The sequence below is a fragment of the Bufo gargarizans genome, chromosome 6, assembly GCF_014858855.1.
Source record: "Bufo gargarizans isolate SCDJY-AF-19 chromosome 6, ASM1485885v1, whole genome shotgun sequence".
NCBI lineage: Eukaryota > Metazoa > Chordata > Amphibia > Anura > Bufonidae > Bufo > Bufo gargarizans.
This window is the reverse complement of record NC_058085.1, coordinates 32,663,310-32,686,026: the sequence shown is the minus strand read 5'-3', so window position 1 is coordinate 32,686,026 and position 22,717 is coordinate 32,663,310. Positions and strand designations below refer to the sequence as shown.

Sequence of the window (22,717 nt, the reverse complement as noted above, 5' to 3'; positions counted from 1 at the left end):
AACCGCATGCACATTGCAGTAAGCTGCCTAGCACCAGCTCAGGCTGCTATACTGCGACATACAAAATACCAACTTGTTGCCCGCGGCAACCACAAGTGAGGCAACAGCATGCGGTTCAGGAGTCACGACCATGACCATGGTCGTGACACTACCTTTGTGTCCCCACCACCACATCGCAAGTAGCGGCCTCTCAAGTACAGCCACTTCACACGGAAGAAGATGAGGACACAATCCAACCTCAAGAAGATTTGGAGGTCGCACATGGCAATGTGGAGCCTGAAGAAAAATTTGAGGATGTGCCAGCTGAGACCGAGGACCAAGATACAGAAGATAGAGACAGCATTCCAGAAGAAGACCATGAGGAAGGACAAGGAAGAAGAGAAGATGGAGAAATGGAGGAAATTGATGACACCCTGGATAGTCAGTGTTTTGTGACAGCCTATGTCTTCTCAGTATTGGTAAAATTTCTTTAGTCTATTTAGTTGCACTTTCCGTCTAAATTATAGAATCCTACAGACAAAGTGGACAGTGGATACAAAAAGAAGCCAGCTTGTCAGGAGGGTTAGTGAAAACTTAGACCATTCCTAATTATTCGGACTCGGAAAAGAATATGTTTTCCAAATATCTGGCACATACCAACCTCACGGCTGAAAGAAGCCTATAGAGAAAAGACACTAACAGACATTTGCCACGGCTACTACCTAGTAATACAAGCAGGGCAAGTCACGAGTGATGAGCCACCAAGCCAGCACCTCAAGGTACTTGATTGTGGGAGTAAAAACAATTCTTGCTCTGCAATATTGATTGCTAAGTCATTTGCGCTTTATATGTTTCCTATAAAGAAATCTGGATCCAGAAGATCGTCAGGCAAGCCAGGATGAAGACGACTCGACTGCAAAGGATAACGACAGGGAGGAAGATGAGGACATTACTTCCCAGGACACAATCAGTGACCAGGATGATACTGGCTGGACTTCAAGGTGAATAGACTGCCAAAATAATATCATTATGTTTTACTAATGAGTGGATGCTTTCTATGATTGCATATTAATGTTTATTTATGTTTTATTGCAGAGCAAAAACTCCCTGATTTCCAGCGATGTCAACGAGGTCCCCGAAGCAGAGGCAGACAGCACCAGCAAGCTCTAGCAGGTAACTATACCAGAAATTGATTGATTTTAACCACTGCAGGTCATAATACATACCCCAGCTACTGCAGAACCTAATAATACACACCTCAGCTGCTGAAGAACCTCCTAATACACACCTTAGCTGCTGCAGGACCTCATAATACTCACCTCCGCTGCTGCAGAACCTCATAATACACACCTCAGCTGCTTTAGATCATAATCCACACCTTAACCACTGCAGGTCATAATACACAACCTAGCTGCTGCAGAACCTTACAATACTCACCTCAGCTGCTGCAGAACCTCATAATATGCAACCCAACTGCTGCAGGCCTAAATACACACCTCAACAACTGCAGGTCATAATACACACCCTAGCTGCTGCAGAACCTCAGAATACACATCTTAGGCTTGCTGCAGAATCTTACAATACTCAACTTAGCTGCTTCAGGTCATAATACACTCCTTAACCACTGCAGGTCATAATACACACCCAATCTGCTGCAGAACCTCATAATACATATCGTAGCTCCTGCACAACCTCACAATAATCAACTCAGATGCTGCAGAAGCTCATAATACACAACCCAGCTTCTGCAGGCCTAAATAAACACCTCAACCACTGTAGGTCATAATTTGGGATGTCCCGATACCAATTTTCTAAGACCGAGTACGAGTACCGATACTTTTATTTAAGTACTCACCGATACCAATTACCGATACCAATTATGGCGTGGTAATGTTTTTACAGCAAATTTCAATTTAATTTAGTCATAGGAGAGATTTATCAAACCTTGTACAAAGAAACAGTGGCGCAGTTGCTGATAGCAACTAAAAAAATTAAATCTGGAATTTGGTTGCTATGGACAACTGCTCTACTTTTCCTTTATATAAGGGTTAATAAATTAATAAATGGGCATATAACAGTGTTTCCCAACCCAGCCTTTGGCTGTGCGGGCATGCCGAGAGGTGTGGTTTTGCAACAGCTGGAGGCACACTGGTTGGGAAACACTGGCATACAAGGAGGGGAATGGGCATATAACAGTGTTTCCCAACCAGCGTGCCTTCAGCTGTTGGAAAACTACAACTCCCAGCATGGCCAGACAGCCTTTGGCTGGTTGGGGATCACTATTATATGCCCATCCCCCCACCTTATTTTATTATTCACTGTTTGTCTGTTTGAACATGAATTGGAGAGAAACTAACTTAATTTCTCCTCCATTTCATGCACCATATCCACCTGGCCTGCTGAAAGCGTTCCCATGCGGATGCACCAGAATACTGGGAGGAAGTGGCTTTAACTTCCTCCCAGTGCTAGGCAACTTCATGGCACTTGGGAGCCGCCACACAAAAGTCCCGCCCCCACGCCGATCAGCTGGGACACCCTGCCGTCCCCCGGAAGACAACATGGGACCCACCGCTGATCTGGGACACAGGACCCGCTGCACGGCCATGAGGTATCGTCCCTGGTACTCATGCAAATGTCCGGTATCGGTCCCGATACTGATACTGGTATCGGGACATCCCTGTTCATAATACATACCCCAGCTACTGCAGAATCTCCTAATACACAACTTAGCTGCTTCAGAACCTCATTTATGTTTTATTGCAGAGCAAAAACTCCCTCATTGCCAGCGATGTCAACGAGGTCCCGGAGGCAGAGGCAGACGGCACCAGCAAGCTCTAGCAGGTAACCATAGCAGACATTGATTTTATTTGGTCGATAATCACAAATCTTCCAGTGAATGTCCTGATATCAGGTTATAACGTTGGACTTTCTTCTTTCTTTCTTTTTTCCTCAGAAGGACTGAAGATCTCCAGAGAAGTACACGACTTCGAAGATAATGAGCTTCTATAGTCCAGCCATGGACTATATTTTGCACACTACATTTTATACAAATGCACACAGTGTTTTATTGAAGGATGCTACTAACTCCAACTGGCAGGTCTGTTTTTGCACCGAAGGATGACCCTTCTTGTATTCTCCTTATTGTTGTTTATGGACTACCTCCTATCCTGGGAACCCAATTGTTTAGGAAGTGCATGAAGCATTGCAGCGATGATGAGATCAAGACAACCCTGACAGAGGCCAAAATAAAGTTGGTCAATGATGTATCAAGGTGCTTGCTATGAGGATCGCTGAGCTGTTATGAGACATAAATGCACGGAAAACATGATTGGGTTCCTAAAGGAAAGGCAGATTATTATCACCTTTATTAAAATCTGTGTCTCTTCTTTAGAACCGAAGTAGTGGAAAAACCTGCAACCTTGCCTGTTATAAGATCAAAAGAGGACAAGTTTGAAAAATTAATTAAAAAGTATCCTCTTGGTGTGGAGAACCACACCCTCAAAAAAATGCCTTGCTGAGTCTGCTGTCCATGGGCAACATTTATATGATCGGTGGAGGAAATTGCAGAACAGGGTGCGAGTGCACTATACAATTGGTAAGATTAACATAACCCTAATGCAATAGTTTACCTCAGGAGGTGGCCATAGCAGGAGCAGTGGATAGCCTCCTTCACATCCAAGCCTTAATACATTTTTTTTTAATTTATTCTTGACAGGATTGCTTCAAGATCATCGGCCAAGTGAAGAGGAGGTGAGGAAATGCATTGGACTGCTATGGAAGAACAATCTACCAAGGATCAAAGAAATTTTAGAGCAATGGAAGAAGTGATTTCAGTGGAAACAGTGACATTCGTTTTTTGTTGTTTTTATTTGCCGTGGTTTGGCATGACGGGGTTTGCTGAATAAATATAATTTCATAATTTTTTGGGACTGATAATGGGGTTTGTTCAATAAATGCACTTTCATTATTTTTTGGTGTTTTGGATAATTAGTTTGATCTATAAATATATTCTTTTTTTATTGAACACTTTGTGTCTGGAAGTTTATTAGGGTATTAATGGGGTTTTCTAGCATTGTCACAGACCTCACAGGGAGACCGATCATTGGTTACACACATAACCTCTGTAAGGGATCGTGTCTTATTCGGGGGTCATTCTCACAATGATCTTCATTGACCACAGGGTTAGGGGCCAAACGCTGCTTTTATTTGGCACCTCAGCAAAACCAAAACAAACTGACTCTGGCCTAGTGACCGTCGATTCCAAGACCTTGCGGAGTCCCCCAAAGTTCAGGCTAACACCTAGCCCCGTGGCCCCTCAGCCATCTCGGCTGAGCTTACTTGTACAGAGCCTTCCCAAGCCTCTGCTGCACACAGACTCTTCATCCTCCTAACAGTCTGGACTGGGCTCTTATCCCAGACTGATTGTTCCACCTGGTGCAGCCTCTGACCTGCTGATTGACAGCGAAGAAATGGAAACTCCTGCCACATCTCTCCCCTAGCAGCCGTGAGGCCTATCACTGCCTCACATATCCCACCCCCCTTTGTTCAAGCCCGTAGGGGTGAACACTAGCACCAAACCCAGATGCTTGTGAGAGGGCATCTACCTGGCCTACAGTCTTCCCTTTATTCTGCCAGACCCAGGACAACAGCGCTTGGTTTGTCACGAACACAGTTTATTATGGAGTAGATCATATCTATGGGACTTTCTTCCCCATCTCATGAGCAGGTACTCTCTTTTACGAGCTAGGACGTTATGCCTTCGCACTCGTGGCCTCTCTTTTCTTTCTTGTTCTCTCCACATTTAGCCTTTGGCCTCTGGAACTTCTCTCAGAAGATGTTTTCTCCTTCAGCAGAGCAGGCTTGTCCCTGCACGCTTTTTTAAAGTGCCTCCGGTGCACATCTTCCATCTTCCCAGCTGTGGTTTCCCCCACTTTGGCATCAGTTTCTTCCACATTGGTCTCTGCAGCACCTGAGGACTTCACGTCCTCCAACACCTCGGCCTCAACTTCTTCAGCCTTTGTTTCCTTGGACCCGGCATCATATACTTGCCCTTTTAAGTCCTTCTCCTCTTTCTCCAAGGGCTCACCCAGGACACTGTTCTCCTTTTGGGAGGAATTCAGGAGAGCCAGCCCACAGTAGTAGACAGGATCTGCATACTGGTTGTCTATCTCCTCATATTTCTTCCCCAGCAGGCTGCTGGCTACTTGGAAGACCTTGTAGGCGGAGGGGACGTCTTTTGCGACCTGGTCCTGGTTACACACTGTCATGAGACTCTTGGCCTCTGCATCCACATCAGCCCCATCAACGGGTTCAGCAGAAAGACCTTCCATCTTCTCTGCCTCGGGTGGTACTACAGCCCCATCATCTCCAGACCGCCTTCTAGCAGTCTCTGGCTTAGACCTCTTGACATCCTTCAGAGGACTCTCCTCTTCAGGTTTCTCATTTTCCACCTCTCATAGACGTTCTTCCCGACGTCATCTTTTGAGCTCATGAGATCTTCCATCTCTGCTCTGAGTTGCCTGTTCAGCCTCTCAAATTCATCTCGCTCCTCAAGTACTTCTTTAAGAGCTCTGGCCAAGGAGAGGGCCTTGGTCCCCTTCTCTCGAGCATCAGTCTCCGCTTGGTCACGTTCTTCGGCATATCTGGCCGAGATGGTTTTCTCTTCAGCCAGGAGCTTGTCCAATATCTTCTGTTTCTTCTCCAATTTAGACACAATTTATTTCTGGTGGTCCAGGTCTACCATCCGATCATGCAACTCTTGATCAAGTTGAGCCATCCTGGCTTCCAAATGTCTTCTCTCCTCCAAGAGAGCAGATTTTTCTGAGGCGCTGTTTAGAACCTCATCAGCCAGCTCATCTCTTTCCTGCTCTGCATGAAGTCTGGATCGCTCAGAAGCTGCAAGTTCCTCTTGAAGTTGGAGAATTTCCGCTTCTATTAGTGACGAATGAACTGAAGGAACTAAACTTTCTGTGACTCCTCTGGAGATTCCAGTTGCTCTGTGAGAACCGCTAGCCCCATCTATAGTGTATCTAGGGACTGTGCAGAGCGAGTGAAAACATCTTCAAGTTTGTAGCTGTACTGTCCTGTCAGGTCATCTACAGCTGTCTGGATATGAGCTTGAGACACTAGGCTGTCACCCGACTGAACTCTCGTCTCGTCAGATATAACTGTCATCTGGTCGCTACTAGTAACCACTTTAGTTTTGCTGGGTCTAGACATGGTAGCCTCACTCTCGGAGTTGCTAACTGTCACGGCACATAAGCCACTTATACTGCTCGTGTCATTATTAACCCTGACCTCTAGTCTCTAGGGGCACCCATGAGTCAATCCCCACTTGGGACATTTTATTAATCATAGAAACCTGTGGAGACTGCACATCCACCTCTGGTACGTGTGGTACACCCTCTAGTCCCGCCACATTGTCTACAATGGGGTCTCCTAGCGGTGTTTCTTCAACATTTATATCAGACACATGTTTACCAACAGGGGGAGCTTTTTCCCCAATCACAGCCTGCAAAGAAAAAGGCATGTCATTATTATCACATATTTCACATGACTTCACATTTCCATTATGCATTTCAGCAAACATGGTACCATCACTTTGCACCTTGTCTGCACCCTTGTTCTCAATGTGCAGCTCCTTCACATCATCATTTGAAGAGAAAGGTACAGGTTCTGCAGGAGTTTTGTCACTCTCTGCTGAAGTGTCTCCATTACTTAAAACCTCCAAGCATAAGGGGAAATTACCACCTACCATTCCCTCATGTATAAGCGTATTTGTAACATCAGGTTCACAAGTCCAAGTTCTCACCGGAGACTCTCCCTCAGTGAGACCCACCAGTCCGTATTATCCACATAATTGTCCCGAATATGTAACGCTCTATCTGTCTCTGAGGCGACCATCATGCTACATCTTACCCGGGCTAGCATGGGACCTCTGACTTTCACCACCGTCTCTTTGGCCGACCCAGAAGCCTTCTCCCCTGCAGGTTCCTGCGAGGGAGTAACCGCAACAGGCTTACCCGCCTGTTCAGACACTGTGTTTTTCCCAATGTCATACACTTCCGAGACGGTTTTTCGCCTCAGTGATTTTTTTGTCACTGACCCAGCCGGTTTCCACTGCGGCCGGCTCACGGTCACTGGATCTGCCACACAACTATTAACAGGAACAGCCTTACCGCCTGACGTCGTTGATTCGGGAGACAACGATATTCCCAGGACATCTCTACCAAGATCACCAGCCTTCTCTTGGTTCCTGGTATCCCGAACACCCGCAGACTCCTTACTGCAAACGTTGCCACCGGAAACAGCATGGCCTGGAGTCCCGACTTTTCCTGGACGGTACTCTTTAGGACTTTGCGCACACGTGCAGGAAACATAGGATCTCCTGAGAGCCGCACCGCTCTCCACCTCCTTTTCTTCCCGACTGTTGCCCTTGGCAACGGCACACATCTTTTCCTCTGGAACTCCAGCTGCACAACTCGAAGCTTTTTTTCCCACGCCATAGCTGCCAGAAGAACGGAAAGTCTTTGCCAAGCACAAACTCCACTTCCAGGGTCTCACATTTTAAGAGCTCCCATTGCACAGGGCCATAGTCCGGGATAAAGGTCAGAGACACGGTGACATCTGTCTCTGGCCCCCTCTTTAGAAAGTCCAGTACTTCAGGCTTAACCTAGGACACGCGTTGGCGGGAATCTAAAGTGACCCACAGCGAGATTCCCCCAATCACCAACTCGCAGGATCTTTCTGTATCAGATCTTCTGACCTCACAATCATCCATTGCATAGTCCTGCTGCAGGTGGGTCTTCACAAACCTCATAGTGACAACAAAAATGTTTTGTTTGTTTTTTTGTTTTTTTTCAGTCAGTCAGTCAGTCTCTTCTCTGGGCTTTTGGCCCTTTTAATCTCTGCACCACAGCAAAAATAGTCCAGAATAGCACGAGCAGCACCTGCTCCACCGAACAAACAGGCTTCCGGCCCTTTAACTCCACACACTGCAAAACAGCTTTCAGCAGCACTTGCTGTCTCGTCGTTGCCCCTAGCAACCGACCGTTTCCCTTCTCTCATGGACAACTTGCCCGCATCCGACACCAATCGTAAGGGGGGGGGTCATTCTCACAATGATCTTCATCGACCACAGGCTTAGGGGCCAAACATTGATTTTATTTGGCACCTCAGCAAAACCAAAACAAACAATACAAATAAAACACCTGCCCGGCTGGGCTCTAACTAAACATGAGGACTCCCTACCTCACTGAAAGCCCCGTTCACACACGGGAAGAACATGCGGCTTTTCCCAGCCTAACAATCCAGCACTTCCAGGCTGTAACAAAGTCCAGTACCTTTTGGGGGGATTGTGGCCCAGAAGTCCTCCTGACTCTGGCCTAGCGACCGTCGATTCCAAGACCTTGCTGAGTCCCCCAAAGTTCAGGCTAACACCTAGCCCTGTGGCCCCTCAGCCAGCTCGGCTGAGCCCACTTGTACAGAGCCTTCCCAGGCCTCTGCTGCACACAGACTCTTTCTCCTTCTAAGGTCCCTTTCACACGAGCAAGTTTTCCGCGCGGGTGCAATGCGTGACGTGAATGCATAGCACCCGCACTGAATCCTGACCCATTCATTTCAATGGGTCTGTGTACATGAGCGTTGTTTTTCACGCATCAGTTCTGCGTTGTGAAAATCGCAGCATGTTCTATATTCTGCGTTTTTCATGCAGCCCTGGCCCCATAGAAGTGAATGGGGCTGCGTGAAAAACGCATTGCATCCGCAAGCAAGTGCGGGTGCGATGCGTTTTTCACTGATGGTTGCTAATAGATGCTGTTTGTAAACATTCCGTTTTTATCACGCGCGTAGAAAACGCTTCAAAACGCATTGCACCCGCGCGGAAAAAACTGAACAACTAAACGCAATCGCAGACAAAACTGACTGAACTTGCTTGCAAAATAGTGCGAGTTTCACTAAACGCACTCTGAACGCATCCGGCCCCAATCCGCAACACCCGTGTGAAACCAGCCTAAGGCCTCTTTCACACTACCGTTTTTTTTTCCGTTTTGCGGTCCGTTTTTTGCGATCCGTATACGGTCCGTATACGGAACCATTCATTTCAATGGTTCCGCAAAAAAAAAATGAATGTGTTCCGTATGCATTCCGTTTCCGTATTCCCGTTTTTCCGTTCCGTTGAAAGATAGAACATGTCCTATATTTGGCCGCAAATCACTGTCCGTGGCTCCATTCAAGTCAATGGGTCCGCCAAAAAAATGGAACACATACGGAAATGCATCCGTATGTCTTCCGTATCCGTTCCGTTTTTTCTGAACCATGTATTGAAAATGTTATGCCCAGCCAAAATTTTTCTATGTAATTACTGTATACTGTATATGCCATACGGAAAAACGGAACGGAACAACGAAACGGAAACGGAACCACAACGGAAGCAAAAAAACGGAACAACGGATCCGTGAAAAACGGACCGCAAAACACTGAAATGGACATACTGTAGTGTGAAAGAGGCCTAAGGCTCATGTACACAGACCCATTGAAATGAATGGGTCAGGATTCAGTGCGGGTGCAATGCGTTCACGTCACGCATTGCACCCGCGCGGAAAACTCGCTCGTGTGAAAGGGACCTAACAGTCTGGACTGGGCTCTTATCCCAGACTGATTGTTCCACCTGGTGCAGCCTCTGACCTGCTGATTGACAGCGAAGAAATGGAAACTCCTGCCATATCTATCCCATAGCAGCCGTAAGGCCTATTACTGCCTCACACCTCATAATACACACCTTAGCTGCTGCAGAACCTCATAATACACACCTTAGCTGCTGCAGGTCATAATACACACCCCAGCTACTGCAGAACCTAATAATTCACTCCTCAGCTGCTGAAGAACCTCATAATACTCACCTCCGCTGCTGCAGAACCTCATAATACACACCTCAGCTGCTTCGGGTCATAATCCACACCTTAACCACTGCAGGTCATAATACACACCCTAGCTGCTGCAGAACCTCAGAATACACATCTTAGCTGCTGCAGAACCTCACAATAATCAACTCATCTGCTGCAGAACCTCATAATACACAGCCCAGCTTCTGCAGGCCTAAATGCACACCTCAACCACTGTAGGTTATAATACACACCCCAGCTACAGCAGAACCTAATAATACACCCCTCAGCTGCTGAAGAACCTCCTAATACACACTTTAGCTGCTGCAGAACCTCATAATACTCACCTCCGCTGCTGCAGAACCTCACAATAATCAACTCATCTGCTGCAGAACCTCATAATACACAGCCCAGCTTCTGCAGGCCTAAATGCACACCTCAACCACTGTAGGTCATAATACATACCCCAGCTGCTGCAAAACCTCATAATACACACCTCAGCTGCTTAAGGGTCATAATGCACAACCTAGCTGTTGCAGAACATCATAATACACAACTCAGCTGCTTCAGGTCATAATACACACCCTAGCTGCTGCAGAACCTCAGAATGCACATCTTAGCTTCTGCAGAACCTCACAATACTCAACTCAGCTGCTGCAGAACCTCATAATATACAACCCAGCTGCTGCAGGCCTAAATACACACCTCAACCACTGCAGGTTATAATACACACCCTAGCTGCTGCAGAACCTCAGAATACACATCTTAGCTGCTTCAGGTCATAATACATAATCTAGTTGCTGCAGAACCTCATAATACGCACCTCAACCACTGCAGGTCATAATACACACCCTAGCTGCTGCAGAACCTCAGAATACTCAACTCAGCTGCTGCAGAACCGCATATTACATAACCCAGCTTCTGCAGGCCTAAATAAACACCTTAACCACTGCAGGTCATAATACACACCCCAGCTACTGCATAACCTCATAATACACACCTCAGCTGCTTTAGGTCATAATACACACCTCAACCACTGCAGGTCATAATACATACCCTAGCTACTGCAGAACCTCCTAATACGCACGTTAGCTGCCCATAGACTAGATTGAGGGCTCCTCTTGTAGCCGTAAACCTCCTCTACAAACCCTGAAAATGTGGGCTACCTAACCCAAAGGGGTCTGCTGGACAGGACTTCCATGGGGGGTCACTTTATGGAAATCTCTACCCAGAAAAGGTGCATCCTATGCCTGCTAACTAACTCTGATTTTGATCCGCTGCCATTCCTTGCTAAAAGGTCCCACAAACTAGCTTGAGTGCCTCTTGACTCACCCCACATCTAACACTCAGGGAGTGACTCAGTCACACTGTGTCACTGACTGTCACTCACTGCTGAAAGCCAAACAGCAGGCAGTGAAGTGCCATGAGAGCCAGGCCAAGCAGATGGCAGTCAGGGTGCTCGTGAAGGATGACCAGAGACAGTACTACCCAGAGGATGCCATCTCTGCTGTCCATATACCAGGCCTACCAGTATTACTTACCCTTTCATATACTGCCTGCCCGTCTGGTCAGGGTGACCAGGCGGTATATGAAGGGGGTAATGCTGGTGGTAGGCCTGGTATATGGCATCCTCTGGGCAGTACTGTCTCTGGTCATCATTCACCAGCACCAGAAACTGTTTGCAAGACAGACTGGAAGGCAGAGGGAGTGATGTATCTTACATGGGACTGTATGCTGGAGGGGCTGAAGGCAGGCGGCGAAGAGAGGGAGTGTGTTATTATTTACATGGGACTGTATGCTGGAGGGTCTGAAGGTGGTGAGGGGATGTATCTTACATGGGACTGTATGCTGGAGGGGCTGAAGGCAGGAGAGTGATGTATCTTACATGGGACTGTATGCTGGAGGGGCTGAAGGCAGGCGGCGAAGAGAGGGAGTGTGATATTATTTACATGGGACTGTATGCTGGAGGGTCTGAAGGTGGCGAGGGGATGTATCTTACATGGGACTGTATGCTGGAGGGGCTGAAGGCACCGGGAGTGATGTATTTTACATGGGACTGTATGCTGGAAGGGCTTAAGGCAGGGGAGTGATTTATCTTACACAGGACTGTATGCTGGAGGGGCTGAAGGCAGGGGGAGTGATGTATTTTACATGGGACAATAATACTACATAGGCGGCCATTATAATATTAATAACAATACAGAGGGGGCAATAATAATAATAATGCAGAAGGGCCATTATATATTCTAAGTATACAGAGGGCATTATACTTATGGGCACTATGGGGGTGGGGGTTGTTATCTGAGGATGATAGTAAAGTGAGGAATCTAAAAAAAATTCTGTGGTGCCCCAGACTTCAGGTCACACTGTGTGTATTCTGAATTCTGGGGCCTCACACCCATCTACTACATTATCTGTACTCAGAGAGTTATTACTGTGTTATCTGTGGTGTTACATAGGACTGCAGGTGACATCTACTGCATTATTATTTTTTAAAGGGGCGTGTCCATAGGTTGGGGGGGGGCGCATTACTTGGCTTGCCCTGGGTGCTGGCAACCCATGCTACGCCACTGCCCTCACTGCCAAGCATGTCAACAAGATTCCAGAAACAGAGGCAGACAGCAGTAGGGAGCTGTAGCAGGTAACTACAGGGTGGATGTACCCTCAAAATAATTAAACTGTGCTCGGCTAATGAGTTCATGCTTTATGTGATTGCATAAATATTATGACACAAATATTAGTTTTCACAAAGTTTGCTGCTAAACTGCTTTTAGATCTTTGTTTCAGTTGTTTCTGTGATGTAGTGAAATATAATTACACGCACTTCATACGTTTCAAAGGCTTTTATCGACAATTATATGACATTTGTGCAAAGAGTCAGTATTTGCAGTGTTGGCCCTTCTTTTTCAGGACCTCTGCAATTCCACTGGGCATGCTCTCAATCAACTTCTGGGCCAATTCCTGACTGATAGCAACCCATTCTTTCATAATCACTTCTTGGAGTTTGTCAGAATTAGTGGGTTTTTGTTTGTCCACCCGCCTCTTGAGGATTGACCACAAGTTCTCAATGGGATTAAGATCTGGGGAGTTTCCAGGCCATGGATCCAAAATGTCAACGTTTTGGTCCCCGAGCCACTTAGTTATCACTTTTGCCTTATGGCACGGTGCTCCATCGTGCTGGAAAATGCATTGTTCTTTACCAAACTGTTGTTGGATTGTTGGAAGAAGTTGCTGTTGGAGGGTGTTTTGGTACCATTCTTTATTCATGGCTGTGTTTTTGGGCAATATTGTGAGTGAGCCCACTCCCTTGGATGACAAGCGACCCCACACATGAATGGTCTCATGATGCTTTACTGTTGGCGTGACACAGGACTGATGGTAGCGCTCACCTTTTCTTCTCCGGACAAGTCTTTTTCCTGATGCCCCAAACAATCGGAAAGAGGCTTTATCGGAGAATATGACTTTGCCCCAGTCCTCAGCAGTCCATTCACCATATTTTCTGCAGAAGATCAATCTGTCCCTGATGTTTTTTTTGGAGACAAATGGCTTCTTTTCTGCCCTTCTTAACACCAGGCCACCTTCCAAAAGTCTTCGCCTCACTGTGCGTGCAGATGCGCTCACACCTGCCTGCTGCCATTCCTGAGCAAGCTCTGCACTGGTGGCACTCCGATCCCGCAGCTGAATCCTCTTTAGAAGACGATCCTGGCGCTTGCTGGACTTTCTTGGACACCCTGAAGCCTTCTTAACAAGAATCGAACCTCTTTCCTTGAAGTTCTTTTGTAACATATTTTTTATTCGTGATGCATCAATAATACATGTCATTTTCTCAGCATGTCACATAAATATGCATATAATACATCACCTTTTTGTTTTTATAGATACAACAAAAGACCAAGCAGTGAAATAATATCAAAAGGCTCAACTCCCCCCTCCCACCCTATCCCCCCTTCCCACTCTCCAGGATGTCCAATCCTACAATCCCCTCCCCTATCATAATTTCAAATATTATTGTCAGGCTATAACCCTCCGTTATCTACCCTCAACGTCGTCAATCTCCCAGTTAGCACTGCATTCGAGTACCATTCTGTATATTTGAATGATGCCATCAGCTCATTGATATCTCCCCGCGGAATATGCTTCTCAATAAATGTTTGCCATTTGCGAAATAAATTTTTGGTCTTTCTCTCTTTCTGATGTTCCGTGTCCAATTTATCTATATACATGAAGTGAGACATCTGAGAAATCAACTCACTAATTTGATGGAGTACTGGGTTTCAACCAGTCATTCAGAAGACCACGGAGAGACACCAATAAGGCCACATCAATTATCCCTCGAGGTTTGGATGCATCCTCAAAAACATGAAAGAGCAAAACAGTACGGGCTGTGTAACAGCGTCAAACCAGTCCCTAATCCACACCACCACCGCCTTCCAAAATGTTTGGACGAAGTCACACTCCCACACACAATGTAATAGGTCTGCATGCTCAGTACCACATTTCGGGCAGGCTGTCAAGTACCCCATTTTGGGTGAACGTCTCGAAACATTAAACGCGTATATTGCCGAATGCATGAGACGGAAATGCGACTCCCTCCACTTTTCGCAGGGTACTGCTTTGCATACCCTTTCCCACCCCGTCAGAACCTCCTCCACCACCAACGGGACCTGTAACTTCCTACCCCATTTCTTAAAGAGACCGGCTTTCACTTTGTTATCTATTGATTCTCTCATGACATGATATAGTTGGGAAATAGAATATTTCGTAGCCCCATGTCCCAATGAGAAAGCCAAGTATTGGCTCGTGCATTCGCTAGAGACATCTAGCAACCTCTGTTTGCAAAAATAGACAACCTGTTGATAAGCCAAGAACTGGGATTTATCAAGACCAAACTTCTCACACACCTCCGGAAATGTCATATACCTCTTCCCGGCAATATGAAGCATGTCTAGAAACGTATGAATTCCCTTGGCCCTCCATGTCTCAAACATTTTGTTTTGAGCCCCCAAAGGGAACTCCGGATGCTTCCAGAGTTCCAAGTTTCTGGACGCTAGAAATGGTCTCTTGGCTAATTTGCGCACTTCCTTCCATGCAACCATCGTGTCTCTCAGAATCAATGATTGCTTCAGATGGGGTGGGAGCAATTGCCTCTTGGTAAGCAGCAAGTTCACCAATGGCCACTTTGCGGAGAGTTGCTGCTCCAATGTGGGATCCGAATAGTAGTGTGTTTTGTGTATCCAATCCAGACAATGCCTAAATAAACACGCTAGATTATAAATTCTCATATTCGGGATATTTATACCTCCTTGGTGTCTAGGCAACATCAACTTAGATAATGACACTCTGGGTTTCTTCCCTGACCACAGGAAAGTTGAGAACATTGATTGAATACTCCGTACATCCGAATGTTTTAAAAGCAGTGGCATTGTCTGCATGGGATACAGCAGCCTTGGGAAGCAAATCATTTTGATGAGGTTGCCCCTGCCCGTAAGGGACAGCGGTAGGTTTTTCCATCTCTCCAGGTCATTCCTAATTTTTTGGAACAGTGGGACATAATTCAGGGCATACAGTGACTCAGAGGTTCTCCCTATCTTGATCCCTAGATATTTAATAAACTCTCAGCTATGACAATCTGGCTGCATGACTTTGGCAGTTCAAATTTGGCCCTAGGTGTGCGTAACGTAAGTAACATGCACTTGTCTACATTTATCTTGAACCCCGAAACTGGTCCAAAAGAGGACAGAAGCTGTATCACTTTTTCCAAGTCCGGTCATCGGATCAGCTAAGAAGAGGAGTAAATCATCAGCAAAAAGCGATGTCCTCACCTCCTGATTCCCTACTTTAATGCCTTGGAAAATATCCCCCTCCTCCAATAACCTAACCAAGGGCTCTAATGCTAAATTAAATAATAATGGCGATAAGGGGCATCCCTGACGCGTTCCCCTAGCTAACTGAAAAGGCGCCGACAAGAATCCTGGTAGCGATATTCTAGCCTTGGGGTCTCGATATAATGCTGATAAAAAAAAACTAAAGGGGCCTATGATCCGCATCCTATCTAGTACCCTATTCAACCAATCCCATCTCACGTTATCGAATGCCTTTTCCGCATCAAATGCCACCAAGGAAGGCAGTATAGTTCTATCTGACTCCCACCGAACTGCGTCCAACACCGTAAGGACTTTGCATATATTAGTAACTGCAGCCCTGTTCCTGATGAAGCCCGATTGTGATGGGGACACCAAATCCGGCATCATTAGTGACAGTCTATCCGACATAATTTTAGCTGCAATCTTCAGGTCGACATTGATAAGTGAGATGGGACGGTACGAGGCAGGGAGTGTGGCGTCTCTCCCCGGCTTGGGAATTAGTTTGACATAGGCTACATTATCAGAGGATGATAAGGAAGATCCCGAAAGGACACTATTAAAGACTTTTGTGAGGGGTTCTGCTACCCCCCCACCTAACATCTTATAGAATTCTATTGAAAACCCGTCTGGGCCTGGGGCTTTGTGTAGCTTTGCATTTTTAATAATCCCTAGCACCTCTGATTCAGTGAACGGCGAGTTCAAGGTCTCCAACTGATCCTGCGATGGCAAAGGCAGACTGGTGCATCTCAGGAAAAATTCAGACATGGGATCGGCTGGGCCAGAGTCCTCATAGAGCCGTGCATAAAAATCTCTCAGGATAGAAACTATTTTCGCAGAGTTCGTATGTAACCCACCCTCGTTATCAGCAATAGAAGCTATGTGATTCTGTTTTCTGGAGTTCCTTACCAATGATGCCAATAGTCTACCTGATTTGTTTCCTTCCCTGAAAAATTTAGCAGTGCTATTTGACATATCCATCTTTGCCTTTCTCTCGTACCATAACTCATAATTAGTCCTGGCCTCTTTCCACCTCTGCCTAGATTGCTCGGTTGGCGTAGTCGTGAAATCGGTATATGCCGAGCGTAGGAGCTCGCTATAATTCCGCAATGCTGATGCTATTTTTTTCATTAACCCCCACGTATAAGCCATTATGCGTCCTCTCAATACCGCTTTTGCTGCATCCCAGTAGAGAGACGGTGAATCCTGATAAGCATTATTATCTCCCTTATATTCCCAATACCAGCCCCTGAGGAGATCAGAGAAATTCTCATCCTGATATAGGAATGACGGGAAGCGCCATAAAATGTCAGAGCCTTTGGGCTGCAACTCTGCTATATTTACAGATATAGGGGGCATGGTCAGATATAATAAGATCGTGGATTCTGGTATCCGAGATCCTGTTTGTCAGACTACCAGAGATCAGAAGATAGTCAATTCTTGACCACGAGTCATGAGGATTCGAATAAAATGAATATTCCCGACTATCCGGGTTTAGCAACCGCCAGGAGTCAATCAATGCCGTCTCCTCCATGAACCCGGCCAGGGCCCCGTCAGTCGCAGAAGGGTGCTCACTAGAATTCCATACTGGTTTCCTATCCTCCCTTAAAGATGCCACGGCATTGAGGTCTCCCCCCACCAATTTATTGCCTGACGTATCTCTTTCAATAATCCCAGCCAGGTCAGCCAAAAAAGGTCCACCATCCCCATTCGGACCATAGACATTATATATCTGAAGCTCATCAGCTCCCAGAGAGATCCTTACTGTGCACCGCCTGCCCTCGCCATCACTAGACTGATCAATAACCGTGCATGCCAGGTTTTTATGAAACAATATCATTACTCCCGCTTTGCGGTTAACCGCTGGAGAACCCATCGCCCTACCTACCCACATCTTTTTCATCCTAGAGTAATCCTCCTCTAACAAGTGAGTCTCTTGTAGGAGGGCTATATCTGCACGAAGAGTTTTCAGGTGTCTAAGTATCTTATTGCGCTTTTGAGGTGAGCGCAGACCTTTTACGTTCCATGAAACTACTCTCATGGCGAGTTCCACTGGACTTCAGAACTGAGTAGTGAGCGATTGTATGTTGACATCCCAGAAGTAAATATGAACAATACCCTTCCCTTACTCCCTCTATACAGCAATGAAAAACCCCAAAAATAAACAAAAAACAGAAGGGCGATAAGCCCTAAAAGTAACCCTAAAGGCCACAATTGCTTGCATTGAACCTTCACTTTTTTCCCCATGTGAAAATGAGCAACCATGATGTTTCGTTTGCTCCGCTCCCCAACTCCCCTGCCCTTTAAAACATCACCTTAAATGCCACTCAGCGAAACATGCAATACTGTGTTAAACTAAACATATATTTCCCCCCCCATCCAAACAACCTCTCGGACCCGAGAGACCATGGCCCCAGGGACAAAGACTACGCCCTAGGACCCTGAAGGAGCAAACCGCCCACCGTCTCTCCGGCCCGGGAAGCCGCCCCAGGCAAACCCGTGAATGGACAGGAGTGCATCCTACTCGTCATCTTGACTGCGATATATAATAACACAGCAGGACATGCCAGTGGGTCCAAACCCCAGACCGGGAAGACCGGGGCCCCCGGGTCAAAACAAACTCCAGAGGAGCGAATTCGCCCCCGACCTCCCCCATCTAAAGGATCTGTCCCCAGAAACATACCAGCTCTCGCGTCCTAGGCTCTCTCAAAGTCCACATGATGACGCCGTCAGAAAATGAGGATCCGGATCAGAGTCATCTCGCTCCACTGTGTTGGCTCGGACTGAGCTGACCCACCGTGGGTCTCTCCCGGATGTCCGATCTCGACGGGTCCTCGACGGAGCCCTGAAGTCCCCACTCTCGACGTCGCGGAGATGTCTGTGCCCCTTGGACAGATGGTAAGTATCCTTCCATGGCAACAAGCGCTTCATTCGGCGAGTGGTATAATGTAGACGAACCATCCAAGCGGTAGATCCGGAGCGAGGCGGGGTAAGTCAGCGCAAATCGTATGTTCTTATTGTGCAGCTGCGTGCAAATCGGAGAGAATGCCTTACGTCTCCTTGCCACCTCAGCAGAGTAATCTCCGAACAGTAAGATTTTCGCCCCTCTAAGCATTACCGGGCTTTTGCTAGCTTTAAAGGCTCTGAGAATGGCCTCTTTGTCGGAGTAGTCCAGGTAGTGCATAATGACCTGTCTCGGTCTGGAAGACTGGCGCTCATCGCCCCTGGTTATACGGGCCCACTCGGTGTGCTCTCTCTACTTTACAAAGTCTTTGGATTCCCTAGGGCTTTAGGTAGCTCAGTTTCACAAATAGCCATTAGTTCACATTGCCGGGATCGCCTCCCTCAGCCCCACCACTCTCAAATTATTGCGCCTGGATCTATTTTCCAAGTCCTCCACTTTTTCACAAAGTCTCTTATTCTCTGTAAGGACTTTCTGTAACTTGTGCAGGACGGATTCTGTGGTATCCTCCATCACTTGTATCCTGGATTCAGCGAGATTTAGCCTGGTGTCATGCTCCTGGACGGCATCTTGCAGTTGTTGCATCACATGAGCGACTGAAGACGCCAGAGTCTCTCTAAGGTCAGGGGCTAAGTGAGCAGCCACTTCAACTGCGAGCACTTTATAATCAATGTGCCTGATTAATGAGTCCGGCATGAGATTCCGCACCTCGTTCCCTTCATCGGGCTTGTGCAGCAAAGCCTGAGCCCCGTCAGTGTCCGCCGTCTCTGAGCCCGACGCCATACTGGCGGGAACTGCGTCCCCTTGTAGCGGTGATGAAAGCACTCTGGATTTCAGTTTCTTGCCCATATTAACAAGATATCGATCCATACAGCATAAGCGGATCGTGTGTTCTCTCTAACCACACCGGTATAGAAGGTGTACGGGCAATTAGTCACGGTTTGTGGCAGGTGTATGGGGAGCACACTTTCCAAGCGACTTCACATGGCGGCGCCGGAACCGGAAGTCTCCTTGAAGTTCTTGATGATCCTATAAATTGTTGATTGAGGTGCAATCTTAGTAGCCACAATATCCATGAAGCCATTTTTATGCAACGCAATGATGGCTGCACGCGTTTCTTTGCAGGTCACCATGGTTAACAATGGAAGAACAATGATTTCAAGCATCACCCTCCTTTTAACAGGTCAAGTCTGCCATTTTAACCCAATAAGCCTGACATAATGATCTCCAGCCTCGTGCTCGTCAACATTCTCACCTGAGTTAACAAGACGATTACTGAAATGATCTCAGCAGGTCCTTTAACCACTTCAGCCCCGCTAGGTGAAACCCCCTTCATGACCAGAGCACTTTTTACACTTCGGCACTACACTCCTTTCACCGTTTATCGCTCGGTCATGCAACTTACCACCCAAATGAATTTTACCTCCTTTTCTTCTCACTAATAGAGCTTTCATTTGGTGGTATTTTATTGCTGCTGACATTTTTACTTTTTTTGTTATTAATCAAAATGTAACGATTTTTTGCAAAAAAATGACATTTTTCACTTTCAGCTGTAAAATTTTGCAAAAAAAACGACATCCATATATAAATTTTTCGCCAACTTTATTGTTCTACATGTCTTTGATAAAAAAAAATGTTTGGCCAAAAAAAAAAAAGGTTTGGGTAAAAGTTATAGCATTTACAAACTATGGTACAAAAATAAGAATTTCCGCTTTTTGATACAGCTCTGACTTTCTGAGCACCTGTCATGATTCCTGAGGTTCTACAATGCCCAAACAGTAGAAAACCCCCACAAATGACCCCATTTCGGAAAGTAGACACCCTAAGGTATTCGCTGATGGGCATACTGAGTTCATAGAACTTTTTATTTTTTGTCACAAGTTAGCGGAAAATGATGATGATTTTTTATTTTTATTTTTTTCTTACAAAGTCTCATATTCCACTAACTTGCGACAAAAAATAAAAAATTCTAGGAACTCGCCATGCCCCTCACGGAATACCTTGGGGTGTCTTCTTTCCAAAATAGGGTCACTTGTGGCGTAGTTATACTGCCCTGGCAATTTAGGGGCCCATATGTGTGAGAAGTACTTTGCAATCAAAATGTGTAAAAAATGACCGGTGAAATCCAAAAGGCGCACTTTGGAATATGTGCCCCTTTGCCCACCTTGGCAGCAAAAAAGTGTCACACATCTGGTATAGCCGTATTCAGGAGAAGTTGGGGAATGTGTTTTGGGGTGTCATTTTACATATACCCATGCTGGGTGAGAAAAATATCTTGGTCAAATGCCAACTTTGTATAAAAAAATGGGAAAAGTTGTCTTTTGCCAAGATATTTTTCTCACCCAGCATGGGTATATGTAAAATGAGACGCCAAAACACATTCCCCAACTTCTCCTGAGTACGGCGATACCAGATGTGTCACACTTTTTTGCTGCCAAGGTGGGCAAAGGGGCACATATTCCAAAGTGCACCTTTTGGATTTCACCGGTCATTTTTTACACATTTTGATTGCAAAGTTCTTCTCACACATTTGGGCCCCTAAATTGCCAGGGCAGTATAACTACCCCACAAGTGACCCCATTTTGGAAAGAAGACACCCCAAGGTATTCCGTGAGGGGCATGGCGAGTTCCTAGAATCTTTTATTTTTTGTCGCAAGTTAGTGGAATATGAGACTTTGTAAGGAAAAAAGAAAAAAAAAGAAAAATCATCATTTTCCGCTAACTTGTGACAAAAAATAAAAAATTCTAGGAACTCGCCGTGCCCCTCACGGAATACCTTGGGGTGTCTTCTTTCCAAAATGGGGTCACTTGTGGCGTAGTTATACTGCCCTGGCAATTTAGGGGCCCAAATGTGTAAGAAGTACCTTGCAATCAAAATCTGTAAAAAATGGCCTGTGAAATCCGAAAGGTGCACTTTGGAATATGTGCCCCTTTGCCCACCTTGGCAGCAAAAAAGTGTGACACATCTGGTATCGCCGTACTCAGGAGAAGTTGGGGAATGTGTTTTGGGGTGTCATTTTACATATACCCATGCTGGATGAGAGAAATATCTTGGCAAAAGACAACTTTTCCCATTTTTTTATACAAAGTTGGCATTTGACCAAGATATTTTTCTCACCCAGCATGGGTATATGTAAAATGACACCCCAAAACACATTCCCCAACTTATCCTGAGTACGGCAATACCAGATGTGTGACACTTTTTTGCAGCCTAGATGCGCAAAGGGGCCCAAATTCCTTTTAGGAGGGCATTTTTAGACATTTGGATCCCAGACTTCTTCTCACACTTTCGGGCCCCTAAAAAGCCAGGGCAGTATAAATACCCCACATGTGACCCCACTTTGGAAAGAAGACACCCCAAGGTATTCAATGAGGGGCCTGGCGAGTTCTTAGAAATTTTTTCATTTTTTGCATAAGTTAGCGGAAATTGATTTTTTTGGGTTTTTTTCTCACAAAGTCTCACTTTCCGCTAACTTAGGACAAAAATTTCAATCTTTCATGGACTCAATATGCCCCTCACGGAATACCTTGGGGTGTCTTCTTTCCGAAATGGGGTCACATGTGGGGTATTTATACTGCCCTGGCTTTTTAGGGGCCCTAAAGCGTGAGAAGAAGTCTGGAATATAAATGTCTAAAAATGTTTACGCATTTGGATTCCATGAGGGGTATGCTGAGTTCATGGGAGATTTTATTTTTTGACACAAGTTAGTAGAATATGAGACTTAGTAAGAAAAAACAAAAACAAACAAAAAATTGCCGCTAACTTGTGCCAAAAAAAATGTCTGAATGGAGCCTTACAGGGGGGGGTGATCAATGACAGGGGGGTGATCAATGACAGGGGGGTGATCAATGACAGGGGGGTAATCACCCATATAGACTCCCGGATCACCCCCCTGTCATTGATCACCCCCCTGGTAAGGCTCCATTCAGACGTCCATATAATTTTTACGGATCCATGGATCGGATCCGCAAAACACATGCGGACGTCTGAATGGAGCCTTACAGGGGGGTTATCAATGACAGGGGGTGATCAC

At 46.1% G+C, this 22,717-nt stretch overlaps 1 long non-coding RNA gene across 1 annotated transcript; it reads left to right on the top strand.

The window, feature by feature from the left end:
* Positions 1–44: 44 nt before the first annotated feature.
* Positions 45–3,979, top strand: LOC122941695. Its single transcript, XR_006390481.1, has 7 exons — positions 45–758; positions 843–980; positions 1,075–1,152; positions 2,743–2,820; positions 2,933–3,076; positions 3,371–3,574; positions 3,695–3,979. It is a non-coding gene; the product is annotated as an uncharacterized LOC122941695 (long non-coding RNA).
* The last annotated feature ends 18,738 nt before the right edge of the window (positions 3,980–22,717 follow it).